Below are 14,784 nucleotides of genomic sequence, written 5' to 3'. Positions count from 1 at the left end.
CCAAATCTACATATAAATTAATTTTCGTACATATAAATGAAAAACTATGGTACACTATCAAATCTAACAACGTAAACGAGTATGAAGACCAGCCAAAATAAGGATTCAAGTAATACAAATAAGTAACACAACCATAATGAAAATACATGTCATTGCGAACATCAGTAGCCACGTGAAGCATGATGTTTTCATACTCTGAGATTATACCTCCATATCCCGAGTATTTGCACGTCCAGTGCTTGTTAGGTTGCGTTCAACCGCCTTTTCTGTCGAGTCTAGTATCTACAGACAAATATATAAAAATATGTTGATCCAAGTGGCGTGAATTTTATGGATGCGTGAATGACAGACTGACTGTGGTCTCTGTCAAGGGTGCCTTGAGGATGAACCAGCCACCATCACCACTCGTGCTTCACGTCTTTCGAAGAACTATTGCTCTGGCATAAACAAATCCATTGGGGGATCAAATGCAGCAACTCGTAATAACAATTTTGGTAAACGGGTGAAGAGAATAGATTGCTTCTGCGAAGAAAATAGTGCAAAGAACGGTGTGCAACCAAATTTTCAAACTCACCTTCTCCGTGTTTTGGATGGATTGACTCATCACAAGACCGCTCTCTTTAAGTTGCCTTGCCAAAACAACCATTTCATCGGTCAAATCTTTTTGAAGTTTTCAGTATGGAAAAACAGTAAGATGATGATAACTTGCAGGTAAACATCTGCAACAAGGACAATACTATAAAATGGAAACAATTTTTAGAACTTTAAAAACTAGCAAATAAATTATATCAAGAAAAAGTGCAACACGTGGACGACGCCTGACACCGGTAAACCAGTAGTCAAGCTCAGATAGACTGTGAAATTTGTGGCTCAGATTACCTTAACTTTCGACCACAGCCAGAAAACCCCATCGAAAATATAAATCCGGCCTAGGGTTCCTCACAATTGATTTTGATCAAGATGTATTCTAGACATTGTTGTACTTATAAAATTTGTTTGCATTTTGAACAATAAATTTTCCTTTGATTTCCAAAGTGCCTTCACGTATTTATTGAAATCAAACAATAATTACAACAAATATAAAGTGTGCACACAAACGAATATCGGAAAAGTCATTCAAGGCTTATTTTAAAAAAATTATCATATTCAAGTTACTAGATCTAAGAAAAAGCTAGAGTAATTGTAAATTTTTAATGTTAAGAGTGGGGACAATATTTGAATTTTGAAAGCATACTCAGCATAGCTCTGCAATGATTGGTGATTTGTAGTTGCTAAATCGTTGATATTCGATACAAGTTCTCAAACAAACGTTAACAGTTACGATATTAGTTATGCAAATTGCATAAAAGATATGTCAGTTTATCACCAAAAAATACTAACATAAAAAGATACATGTGTTTCTCAATATGACTCTGTGTTGTACCATCTAATTTGACCGACCTTGAATTATTATCTTCAACAGTATCATGAGACCTATGCTCTGACAGTTGCTTGCATCAATTAACATCGACTTTAGAAAAAAAATTAACAAAATAACAATGACCATAGATGTACATTTCGCTCACACAAATCTCCTCCTCAGTCCTTTGGGAGTGTAAACACTCTCATCCTCTAATTTAGAAGGGGATCCACCGGTATCAATCTTCAGAGAAGGCAGCTGAGGAAGCTTCTACACTAGACTCAGACTTGCCAAGTAAAGAAAAGTTATTAGAAATGATTGACTTAAACAAGAAGTGTTCAAACTTTATAAACACCATTGGTTTTCGTGTGCAGTTCCTTTATTCTACCAATGTTCTGAAAGAGAGTAATCACATTGTAAAACTATGTTTATTAGTTGGAATATCACCAAATATACCTCAGGTTCCGCTAAATTTGTTGTTATAGCTTCAACTTTTCTCTGAATATTCACTTAATTCCCCTTTTGAAACTCTGTATAAATAGTATGAAAGAAGAGTTAGAATTGAAGTTACAATAAAATCTCAACATAGTGCAAGGCTAAAAATTTAAGTTTAACATAAAGGAATAAGAAACCAACCACATCTTTTATGGAGCATGTGAATAGAATCTAATTTTTCTGAATTAAGAGCATGAATAATTTTTTTTACAACAGCCCACACCAATTAAACTATTAGGCCATAAATCTACGAACATAACCCAAACCCAAAATGTCGTCCTTCGTCATGAAAGAGCAGTTTATTAATCTCTTCGGATCGCTCAGGGAGCAGACGTGAGATCGCAACATTGCCCTGCCCAACTCTTGGTAAGCAAACACCTAAGGAAGCCCACCATGGAGGGAGTTTCACTCACCTCTTAGTTTTGGCGCATACATTCCACTCTAGCATGCATGTGAACATGAGCCACAGTACCGACAATTGTTAGAAGGGTGTATTCCGAATTCTGAAAACCTTATTTAAATAGCAGCAACAATAACAGCGACAATAATGAACACAGTCGAGGCGAGAAAAACTCTCTATCCGCAAGACGAAATTGCCCGTTCCAAGTGCTAAACGTTAGCGGCAATCGTCTCTAAGATACAACGGCTTTCGATCGTGATATAGCAGCACAGCAAATATCACGAACTTCAACGAACGAAAATATGCTTTAACTTTTTTTTGAGAAAGTGAGGGAGAGATTTTGAGAATCATAAATCTGAAATGTATGTTATCAGATGTTTCTCTCTATCATTTCTATGTTATAACCACCATATATATAGTGTTATACACAAACAACATGTTTTAAGGCGTAAAGATGCAACCCATGACAGAAAAATGCCAGAAACAGTCGTGACTGTTAGTTCTGCAGAAGGTGCTCTCGGGCGGTAATTTTCTACCGCGCGAGCGCCCAACTTTAAGCCAAGACACTGCCTCGCCATTTTGGTACCGCGCTCGCGCGGTAATTTTTAACCGCGCGGGTGCACGTCGCTTTGAACTCACTGTCTTGCATGTGCGGTGCTGCGCCCGCGCGGTAATATTTTACCGCTCGGGCCTACTCCATAAAATAATAAAATATTATTTTAAATAAATTTTATTCAAAAAGAATAATCGGATCAGAAGACCACACCACACCACACCGAGCCGGCCGCGCGCGCGTGTGTTTGTTGCATCGACTAGCGTCTTACCCCTTTACAAAACATCCGGTGCCCTTAGGGCCCAATCCCATAGTCCAATGTTGGACTAATTAAGGTGAACAACAAATTGGAGTTGTTCCAATGTGGGACTACCATTTTCCCATTTCCCTCCAATTTATTTCACCAAAATTTTGAATTTTGTAATACTTTGGACAAGACTTTTTCAAACAATTTGGGTTAATCAATTCAAACCCTTTCAAGCTCATTTCAATTGTAATTCATTCAATAATACAATTTCCAACAACAATAACCTAATGTCAGTTCTTATAGAACTGATGTGGGATTCCTACAAAGTACCACATTATCCTACAGAACTCTTAGACAAGCGCATGTTGGAAGTAATTTATTACAATAGCCACAACAGATCAATTCTTTCTGGTACCCTTTAGAATAATTTGTTCTAAAATTCTCGACCTGGAATTTCGGACATAAAATGTTATATTCATGACACATGAAATATCAACCCGTTATATAAAAGAGTAAAAAACAAGTCTAATCATAACACATGAAAAATCCCATATAAGAATACAATCTAACTCACATAATTAGAAGTCACAAATCTTTTACATACACAATGAAATCAAGAAAATGTGATGTGTAATAAGTTATATCCCAACAGAAAAGCAAACAACATTGACAATCCTTCAGGACCCCTTTCTTCTCCCAATTGTTACAATTTGCTCTCTTAGAGTGGCTAAATACTACAGAAAGAAAATTGTGGTAAAAAAAACCCTTCAATTGCTTCCATGTTAGTATGAAACAAACACAAAACTGAATATTGAGCATTCAAACAACATATCAAAGGTGGTTAGAAGCTCAAAACACCAAAACTCACTTAATAGATTATGTCAAAAATGAATATCATGTTATATTGACTAAATTTTCAAGATGAATTATTGCAAATATTAAATATTTAAGCATGAATATTTGAAACCAAATTGTTACGGTTTTCTATTTTTCCATTTTTTTTCTCGGTGTGGCTAGCGGTTTTGCTCCAACTTGGCAACTTTCCTTTCAAATTACAATATCTACACTGTTGGCAAGTGGCATAATTAATGCATTCATATGCATTTAGTCAAATTCCATGTGCAGCTGAAGAAAATTCGTGTAGCTGAAGGCAATTTCATTCTGATTTTCCTTCACGCGTATTCACACCTGAAGTTCAGATTTTGGCATCTATAAATAGATGCATTCCCAGCATTCAAAAGCATCCCATCTTCGAGTTCATTTCTTCAGTAAAGCATTCAAGTATTTTGAGTGTATTTCTATAATATTTGTGAGATAGGTTTTCTCCTGTATTAAGAGTGTGTGTCTCTTTGGAAACACAGAGAGAAATTGTAATTCTCCAAAATATTATAGTGGAATCTTTTGGTCTTGCCCGTGGTTTTTACCCTAATACTTTTGGGGTTTTTCACGTAAATCTTGGTGTCTATTTATTCTTCAATTTTTATAGTTTCTATCTCGTAATGCCGCACCTGGGACCAACAAGTGGTATCAGAGCCTTGGCATAAAATTTCTTAAAATTCTGAGTATGCTATGTGGTTGCAGCTGTGACTGATCTTCCACATCAGAAAATATTTTTTTGAAAATTTTATAAGGCAGGATTCTTGTAGTCAAGATGACGGCAAAATACGAGATAGAAAAGTTCAATGGGAGCAATTTTTTGCTGTGGAAATTGAAGGTGCAAGCAATTCTAACAAAGGAGCGTTGCTTGGCAGCTATTGGAGATAGACCGGCGGATGTCACGGACGATCAAAAGTGGAATGAGATGAATCACAATGCTGTTGCCAATTTGCACTTGGCAATAGCGGATGAAGTTTTGTCAAGTATCTCGGAAATAAAAAGCGCAAGAGTTATTTGGGATACTCTGACAAAATTGTACGAGGTCAAGTCACTACACAACAAGATTTTCCTAAAGAGAAAGCTTTATACTCTTCGGATGGCGGAATCATCATCAATGACCGACCATATCAATACACTGAATACTCTATTTTCACGGCTCACGTCTATGGGGCATAAAATAGAGGAAAAAGAACGTGCGGAGCTTCTACTTCAAAGTCTACCAGATTCATACGATCAGCTCATCATCAATGTTACCAACAATGTTCTTTCGGATAATTTAAATTTTGACGATGTCTTAACTGCGGTTCTTGGAGAAGAGAGTCGTCGAAGGAACAAGGAAGATAGGTTGGCAACGTCAAAGCAAGCAGAGGCTTTACCGATGACGAGAGGAAGATTGACGGAGCGTGACTCCAGTGGGAGCCACAGATATAGTAGATCCAAGTCAAAAAGTAAGAAGAAAAATATTTACTGCTTTAAATGTGGCGGTAAAGGGCACTTCAAGAGAGAGTGTACGAAGAGCATCGAAAAGGGATCTCAAGGAAATGTGGCCAGTACTTCAGGCGGTGGTGAAATATTATTTAGTGAAGCAGCAACTGTTGCGGAAGGCAGACACAAATTTTGTGATGCATGGATTATGGATTCAGGAGCGACGTGGCATATGACGTCAAGGAGAGAATGGTTAGACCAGTATGAACCAGTCTCAGGAGGATCTGTATTCATGGGAAACGATCATGCCTTGGAAATCGCTGGGGTCGGTACCATTAAAATCAAAATGTTTGATGGTACTATTCGCACCATACAGGAGGTACGACATGTGAAGGGCCTAACAAAGAATCTTTTGTCTTTGGGGCAATTGGATGATATTGGGTGCAAAACCCGTATCGAGAAAGGGATCATGAAGATTGTGAAAGGCGCACTTGTGGTTATGAAGGCGAAAAAGGTTGATGCAAATCTGTATATATTATTGGGGGAAACACACAAAGAGGCGGAACTAGCTGTTGCATCAATTGGTTCGGGGGAAGAATCAACAGTGTTGTGGCATAGAAAGCTTGGACATATGTCAGAACGAGGAATGAAGATTCTCTCAGAACGGAAAGCTGTTGCCGGGACTTACAAAAGTGACTCTACCCTTTTGTGAGCATTGTGTTACCAGTAAACAACACAGATTGAAGTTTGGCACGTCTACTGCCAAAAGCAAAGGTATATTGGAGCTGATTCATTCTGATGTTTGGCAAGCACCGGTGGTGTCCCTAGGAGGAGCGAGATACTTTGTCTCGTTTATTGATGATTTCTCTAGGAGATGTTGGGTGTATCCAATCAAGAAGAAGTCAGATGTTTTCGAAGTCTTCAAAGTTTTCAAAGCTCGAGTGGAACTTGATTCTGATAAGAAAATCAAGTGTTTAAGGACTGACAATGGAGGAGAATATACCAGTGATGAATTTGATGCATTCTGTCAGCATGAGGGAATCAAAAGACAGTTCACGACGGCTTACACGCCTCAGCAGAATGGAGTGGCGGAGCGGATGAACAGAACTCTGTTGGACAGAACAAGGGCTATGTTGAGTACTGCGGGTCTACCAAAGTCATTTTGGGCAGAAGCAGTCAAAACCGCTTCTTACATCATCAATCGTTCTCCTTCAGTGGCGATTGATTTGAAAACTCCGATGGAGGTGTGGACTGGCAAGCCAGCTGATTATTCTCGATTACATACATTTGGAAGTCCGGTGTACGTTATGTACAATGAGCAAGAAAGATCAAAATTGGATTCTAAATCCAGAAAGTGTATCTTCTTGGGCTATGCTGATGGAGTAAAGGGGTTTCGCTTGTGGGATCCTACTGTCCACAAGCTTATCATCAGCAGAGATGTTATCTTCGAGGAAGATAAAGTGAAGGGAGACAAAGACACACAGAATTCAAAAACTACTATCATTCAGGTGGAAAATAATACAGACGAAAATCAAGTTTCTTGTGAAGCAGTACCAGAGCACGAGGTACAAGAACTAGTTGAGTCAGAGGTTTCCAAAGTGAGGCAGTCAACTCGAGAGAGAAGACCACCAGGTTGGCTTTCAGATTATGTCACTGAAAGCAACATTGCATATTGTCTATTAACAGAGGATGGTGAGCCATCGAGTTTCCATGAGGCTACTCAAAGCTCGGATGTATCCCTGTGGATGACAGCGATGCAGGAAGAATTGAAAGCATTGGACAGAAACAAAACTTGGGATCTTGTTACACTACCACGAGGGAGAAAAGCTATCGGTAACAGATGAGTCTATAAGATCAAGCGTGATGGCAATAACCAAGTGGAGAGGTATCGTGCAAGATTGGTTGTCAAAGGGTACGCTCAGAAAGAAGGTATTGACTTCAATGAGATATTTTCTCCTGTGGTTCGACTTTCAACAGTCAGGATAGTATTGGCAATGTGTGCGGTGTTTGACCTACATCTAGAACAGCTAGATGTGAAAACGGCATTTCTTCATGGCGATCTTGAAGAAGAAATTTATATGCTCCAGCCAGAAGGTTTTGCAGAAAAAGGCAAAGAGAACTTGGTTTGCAGGTTGAACAAATCTCTGTACGGTCTCAAACAGGCGCCGAGGTGTTGGTACAAGAGATTTGATTCCTATATCATGAGCCTTGGGTACAACAGACTCAGTGCAGACCCTTGTACGTATTTCAAGAGGTCTGGTGATGATGATTATATCATTTTGTTGTTGTACGTGGACGACATGTTGGTAGCAGGCCCCAACAAAGATCGGGTCCAAGAATTGAAGGCACAGTTGGCTAGGGAATTTGATATGAAGGACTTGGGACCAGCAAACAAGATTCTAGGGATGCAAGTTCACCGAGACAGAAGCAACAGGAAGATTTGGCTTTCCCAGAAAAATTATTTGAAGAAAGTCTTGCAACGCTTCAACATGCAAGATAGTAAGCCAGTTTCAACCCCTCTTCCTATTAACTTCAAGTTATCTTCTGAGATGTGTCCTAGCAGTGAAGCAGAGAAGATGGAGATGTCTCGAGTACCGTATGCATCAGCAGTGGGAAGTTTAATGTTCGCCATGATTTGTACAAGACCAGATATTGCACAAGCAGTGGGAGCAGTCAGTCGATATATGGCGAATCCTGGACAAGAGCATTGGAGCACGGTTAAGAGGATCCTTAGATACATTAAGGGTACCTCGGATGCTGCATTATGTTTTGGAGGATCAGATTTTACACTCAGGGGCTATGTGGACTCAGATTACGCAGGTGATCCAGATAAAAGAAAATCAACTACTGGTTATGTGTTTACAGTTGCAGGAGGTGCAGTCAGCTGGGTTTCAAAACTGCAAACAGTTGTGGCGTTATCTACAACGGAAGCAGAATACATGGCAGCTACTCAAGCTTGCAAGGAGGCAATATGGATTAAAAGGTTATTGGAGGAGCTTGGGCACAAACAAGATAAGATTCCCTTGTTTTGTGACAGTCAGAGTGCCTTGCACATTGCAAGGAATCCAGCCTTTCATTCCAGGACTAAACACATTGGAGTTCAATTTCACTTTGTACAAGAAGTAGTAGAGGAAGGAAGTGTGGACATGCTAAAGATCCATACGAAGGATAATATATCTGATTTTCTGACCAAGCCAGTGAACACAGATAAGTTTGAGTGGTGTAGATCCTCAAGTGGCCTAGCAGAAATGTAAGCAGCAGGAATGGCAAGTTTGAAAGGATGTGTGGAGATGTGTTTGATTTTCAATCAAATCTCCAAGTGGGAGAAATGTTGGCAAATGGCATAATTAATGCATTCATATGCATTTAGTCAAATTCCATGTGCAGCTGAAGAAAATTCGTGTAGCTGAAGGCAATTTCATTCTGATTTTCCTTCACGCGTATTCACACCTGAAGTTCAGATTTTGGCATCTATAAATAGATGCATTCCCAGCATTCAAAAGCATCCCATCTTCGAGTTCATTTCTTCAGTAAAGCATTCAAGTATTTTGAGTGTATTTCTATAATATTTGTGAGATAGGTTTTCTCCTGTATTAAGAGTGTGTGTCTCTTTGGAAACACAGAGAGAAATTGTAATTCTCCAAAATATTATAGTGGAATCTTTTGGTCTTGCCCGTGGTTTTTACCCTAATATTTTTGGGGTTTTTCACGTAAATCTTGGTGTCTATTTATTCTTCAATTTTTATAGTTTCTATCTCGTAATGCCGCACCTGGGACCAACATACACTATATAAAAAATTAAAAATAAAATTTTACAGTACCTTCACAGGACTTCAAATCTCTACACCAGATTCTCCATTTTGTTCTTCAACTTAGCAATTATCAATGTCTCCGATCTACAGGACTTCGAATCTCTACACCCACACATGTCGACTGGAGGTTTTTCTGGCGGTATCATTCAAAGACACTATTACTTTTGTTCTCAATCTTCCTTTCAATTGTACGCGCGTGCACTTTTCATGCTTTTTTTTTTCTTATAAAAATTGCCAACTTTTTTCATGATTGTCTTATGGATTATGGATTGCCGAAGAATATTGAATTTTAAATTTGATTTGTGTTTAACTGTTGATCTCACTATTGAAATTGCCCATATGACACTCTAATTTTCTTGCTTTATGGAGTACTTAACTCATTTTTGTCACATGTGCAGGAAAAGAGAAATTGAATTTCGTGATGGAAGGATGAAACATCATGTGTGGGGGTGCAGAGCTCGGATTGGCCAACAATGTGAAAGCTCCGTAAGCCATGTTCTCTTTGCTTTACAATGTTGTTTTAATTCTATTATAATAATTAATCACTTTGAGAAGTTGTCCAATCATGTTAATGATGTTATAGCTTTCACTTGCACTAAGATGAAAATAGATTTCCAGAGCCTATTCTATACATGTTTTTTTATTGCAAGGTTAAGGTAGGTGTCTGTATTTTTTTTTCCATTCATATTTCTATGCATATACCCGGTTTTGTGTGCTTTCTTATAATGAATTTTTCTGATATTTTGTTAAATCTCTGATTATTTCTAGGATTTATAAGAAAATGATGAAAGATGAGAATTATAGTTTGAAAATCTTTTACTATATTAGAAAATATGATTAGTTTAGAGAAATTGATTTGTTATGAAAATGGTGAAAGATGAGATTCATACATTTTAAATTTCTAAATCTGGATGTCAATGCCATTTGAAAAAAATTTGTTGCCTTAGTGCTCAGATCAAAAGTTGTTCGCTTTGGAAGAGTTCATCGACCATTTACAAAACGCCATTTTTATAAGAATACCGTAAGTAGCCAAGGATGTGATGGCATTTAAAGGGATGTTGATCTTTTATGCTTATTAGTACAGAGGATGTTTTATCTAAGATGAAGTGAAGGAAATTTAGAATATCAATCAAGATATTATATTTTTTTCCCAAACAATTTTTTTTCTATTATTATCCCACAATTTTCATGTTCAAAAAATGTATTGAGATGAATTGTATTTCTCCCATTGTTTTTCACTAATTTGGATTCTGAATCTTTTATCGGACAACTATTTTGATTTTTTTAATTTGATTTTGAATTTAGATATTCTGTCGATTTTTGTGTTCATCATTTCAAATATCTATGAAAATGTAACATATGAAAAGTTGCTACAAAATGTGAAAATAGTATATACCACATATTGCAATTAATATAAAAATATCATAATTTTAAATTTTATTCGTGATACACACGCATTGCGTGTGAGTCTATCGCTAGTTTGAAGAACTCTAGAACTGAGACTTTTTTTGTGAACTAAGGAACCCATGTTGTGTTTCGCGCGGGGATTACCTTAGCTTACTCGCACAAGATTGCTGCTTCCATTCCTCGTGCCTCGATTTAGATTTATGACTTTATATTGTTCACTGCGAGAATATTGTACAAATATCATTTTTATCACTAACGATCATCGCACATGCGTTGTTTTTTTTTAAAAAAAAATAACTTTTTTGTATTGATGCTAACCTTACCGTGCGGCCATCAAACACCGATCAAGAAGTAACACAACCAAATCCTAGTATTTTAAAAATAGTAAAAAAAAAAAAAAAAAAAAAGACTTTTTTTATTAATGCTAACCTTACTGTGCGGCCATTAAACACCGATCAAATTGATTGAGGAAAGCTTCAATATTCTCATATGTTACTAATTTGTGTCAATGACGGTCTATTTGACCCTATGCATTTTTTTAATCTATCTAACACCACATAAATCATGTAAGAAGTTAATTGTTCACTCCACGAGTCATAAATGTAAGAACTTGTTTGTCTGCAGTGATTAAAGTTGGATTTGGCGTAAAAAAAATCTTCATTTTTCATCCAAACATTTCAGCACACAGTTAAATATCAATTTATGATAAATGTGAAGGCATAACAAATATAAAAAAGCTCCAACCTAAAAACTAAAGATGAATTTACTTCCTAAAATAAAGTAAATTAAAAACAACATCAAAGAACATCAATCGCACATTCAAATTATTAAATAAAAACGATGAAGCTCAGGTCGATTTGATGATATAACTTACAGTTTTTCCACGGATTAACATCTCCCGGCAGTGAATCTTGGATATATAAATCGAAGCAAAAATGTGAATCTTGGATAAGAGCCAAGGACAATATAAATCGAAGCAAAAATGGAGAAAGGGGGAAAAGGAGGGGAGTTGAAGAAAATAACCATGCGAGGCAGAGATATTTATTTAAAAATCATAATCTTATTTGTACATTATTTAATGATAATCATATATTTATTAAATTTTCCAGTTTAATTAAATGCTATGCATATGCATATATTGAGTTAATTATATATATACATATATATATATATATATATATTAAATTGAATTTTTATTTCAATCATATATAAGTATCATCTTAAATAGCGATCGAGGCACACGCGATGTGTATGCGACATTTGTACATGGATATTAAATTAGTGTGTTACAAATTAAAATAATGTTGAGAGTAAATGTCTAAAACAATAATTTTATCTTACCTCAATTGAAACTTGACTAAATGTGGATAACATAGAGTTGTACCGAAAATTGACATAATTTTTCCATAAATTAGCATGATTGCTAAAGAAAATCATATCTAAAATAAACATTAAATATTTAATAAATGATCATAATTATTGGCCAATAAATGGAAATTAGAAAAAAAAAATATACGGGAAAAAAAGATAAGCATATAATTCATTGGAAACATATTTGAGTTATATATGATTGAGATATTTTATTCTAGATTAAAAGTGTTAGGATCGAAATACGTGTGTAGAGAGGGGTGAATACACACTTAAAAATATTTTAGAGCTACAATAACTCGTTCTTGAAATGTTAAAAAATAAACCAAGCATCGATGAATTATATCGAGTTTGATTTTCAAACCAAGCGGAATACACTCGAAATAATCCTTCGTAGAAATCGAATAAACATTTTATAAATCATTTGAAAGAATGCAAGTTGAAATAATAAAAATAGTTTGGTTGAAGCATTTTATAAAACACTTTGTATGCTATATTTTGATCTATGAAGAACACATAAAATGCTTCAAAAATGCATCTTAAAACAGTGGCAATAATAATGTAAATGCGATAAACAAATAGACACGAATTTGTTTATGGATGTTCGGAGCTCAATCTCCTACGTCACCCCTTCTTCCACCTCGGAAGGATCCACTAGAAGACTTTGATTTATACAAACTCATTTGTACAAACCCAATCCAATTTAGGACTTATCAAATGCCTAAACAAGAACTCCTAGCCACTCTCGATCGTAGGCCTCAACCTCACAATCCACATAATGTTTTACGTCTTTATGCCAAGACTACAAACACAATCTTTAACGTCTTTGTGCTAAGACTCTCACTCAACTAATCTTGCAAATGATGTCTCTCGTATGTGTGTGAGTGAGCTCTCTTCAACTCATATACAAAGATATTGAACAAGGAAGAGTGTTCTATAAAGTGGGTTTGGTGTAGAGGATTTAACGTTAAAAGCTTATCTCTTCTTCTTCTTCCTCACACCTTGGGCTTGCTCTCATTTTAGCTTCTTTTTCTTCTATAATCTGCCCATCCTTTTAATCCCCATCAAAAGCTTGTGTTTGATTTTCAAAGTGTTGTATTTATAAGCTCCAAGAATGATTTGAACGTTAGATTCAATAATATGACCGTTTGGGATGTTTCTTGGACACTTTCTGGAGTTGCAACAGTCATATTTGAGTTGCTGTCCATTTTCTGAAGTTGAGCTGATTTTACTGTTCATCGGACTGGTTTGACCGATTCGATCTGGTCAAACTTATCTGGTCTGGTCAAGCTTTGATCTGGTCTGATCCGACTTTGATCTGATCGAACTTTGATCTTGTTCTGGTCAAGCTTGATCTAATCTCGTAGTTGATCATCATTCCAATTGATCTGGTTTGTTCCAGATTCAAGCTGATCTGTTCATTTGCTTCTAGCTCTTGATTCACTGATTTCTGGGCAAAGTGATAAACTTAAAAGTTGTAGCCCTTTCACTTGGCTTTCCACGGAATCAAGAATCACTCAATTTCGAGTTCGTATGTGAGAGATATACTCGAAATACTAAGCTGTGTCAGAAATTCTGTTCTGCAGAATTTCTGTGCAGATCTCGAAACTTCATCCTGCTTTGCATCCAGCTCGATGTTGTGACCACCATTTCGCCTTGATAACGTCCGAATTAACTCATCCTGCCTAAGATATGACTTGTAGATATTTGAGTAATATTTCCAACCGTTTTAGCCTCAAGTCCTTTGGATCACCGAGTTGTGAGATATGATCGATTTACTGAACTGCGCCAGATTGAGTTATTTGATTTCCAGCTCAAACATTTCCAACTTTGATCTACTCTCTACAACACTTGATTAAATATGTTAGAAACACAATAACAAGTTTTGTTATCATCAAAATCAAAATTGTTTGTATTTCACAACCCAACAAAAATTTATGACTCCTTGTAATAAACTTTGCAAAATATATACTCTTCAAAACTCAAATTTAAAATTCTTTCACAACCTCTCCTGATTATTGTACATTGATGCATTGACATGCTACATATCCAAACAATAATAACCATAAATAAAATGAGTGCAATGAAATAGTATTAAATATACACTTACGAATTTAATTAATGCAACAAATTTAATAAACAATAAAGGAAAACATTCTTCTTTTGTTAATTTTTGAAGTCTATGTGGAAAACTGAAAGTATAATGTCTTTATATACAACATTTTTGGGATATAAACCAGATTGTTACTGTAAATTTCCATATTCTACCGAATTCGTTGTGCAATGTTGAGTTACTCTTATTGAAATTGCGACATATATTTAGCAAATAAAAATATCTTTAATTTGTATTTCACTCGAAAAGAAAAATGAATGACGTATAATTAATTTTATGTTGTATTGCGACATTTGTACATGAATATTAAGCATATATAATATGAGTAATAATAAGTGTGCTATATAAAAGTATTCCGAGACTGAAGATCTAAAATAATATTTGTTACATTTTTCTTGACTCCAACCAAAAATCCATTTGATGCTGCATTTTTTTTATGAATCTGCATTGTTCAATACACTTACACGAGACTGAAATACACAATCATTCAATATATACTTAATTACTTTACATCAAAGAGAACATGTCTTTATGTGTTGCAAGTCACTTAGCTACTATTGTGAAAACCATTTCAAATGATGGCAAAAGCTCAACACCATAAAAATTTAACCAATGCAAATGTTATGATGAAGTCAGCCAATGCACTCGATTCCAGCATACACACGCATGCACACAGGTGCTATAAAATG

The 14,784-nt window shown here is 36.0% G+C and overlaps 1 long non-coding RNA gene across 2 annotated transcripts; it reads right to left on the bottom strand.

Moving 5' to 3' along the window:
• Positions 1–585: 585 nt before the first annotated feature.
• LOC140892708 (uncharacterized) lies at positions 586–9,336 on the bottom strand. Of its 2 annotated transcripts, none has more exons than XR_012152888.1 (3): positions 9,217–9,336; positions 1,856–1,929; positions 586–719 (listed from the first exon to the last, which is right to left on the bottom strand). It is a non-coding gene; the product is annotated as an uncharacterized lncRNA (long non-coding RNA). The 2 variants fall into 2 exon arrangements; XR_012152887.1 differs by lacking the exon at positions 586–719 and adding an exon at positions 1,491–1,685 and having other exon boundaries at positions 9,217–9,317.
• Between the last annotated feature and the right edge of the window lie 5,448 nt (positions 9,337–14,784).

The sequence above is a fragment of the Henckelia pumila genome, chromosome 3 (genome assembly GCF_033568475.1).
Source record: "Henckelia pumila isolate YLH828 chromosome 3, ASM3356847v2, whole genome shotgun sequence".
Taxonomy (NCBI): Eukaryota; Viridiplantae; Streptophyta; class Magnoliopsida; order Lamiales; family Gesneriaceae; genus Henckelia; species Henckelia pumila.
The sequence above is the reverse complement of the archived record's forward strand: the minus strand, read 5'-3'. Positions and strand labels throughout refer to the sequence as shown.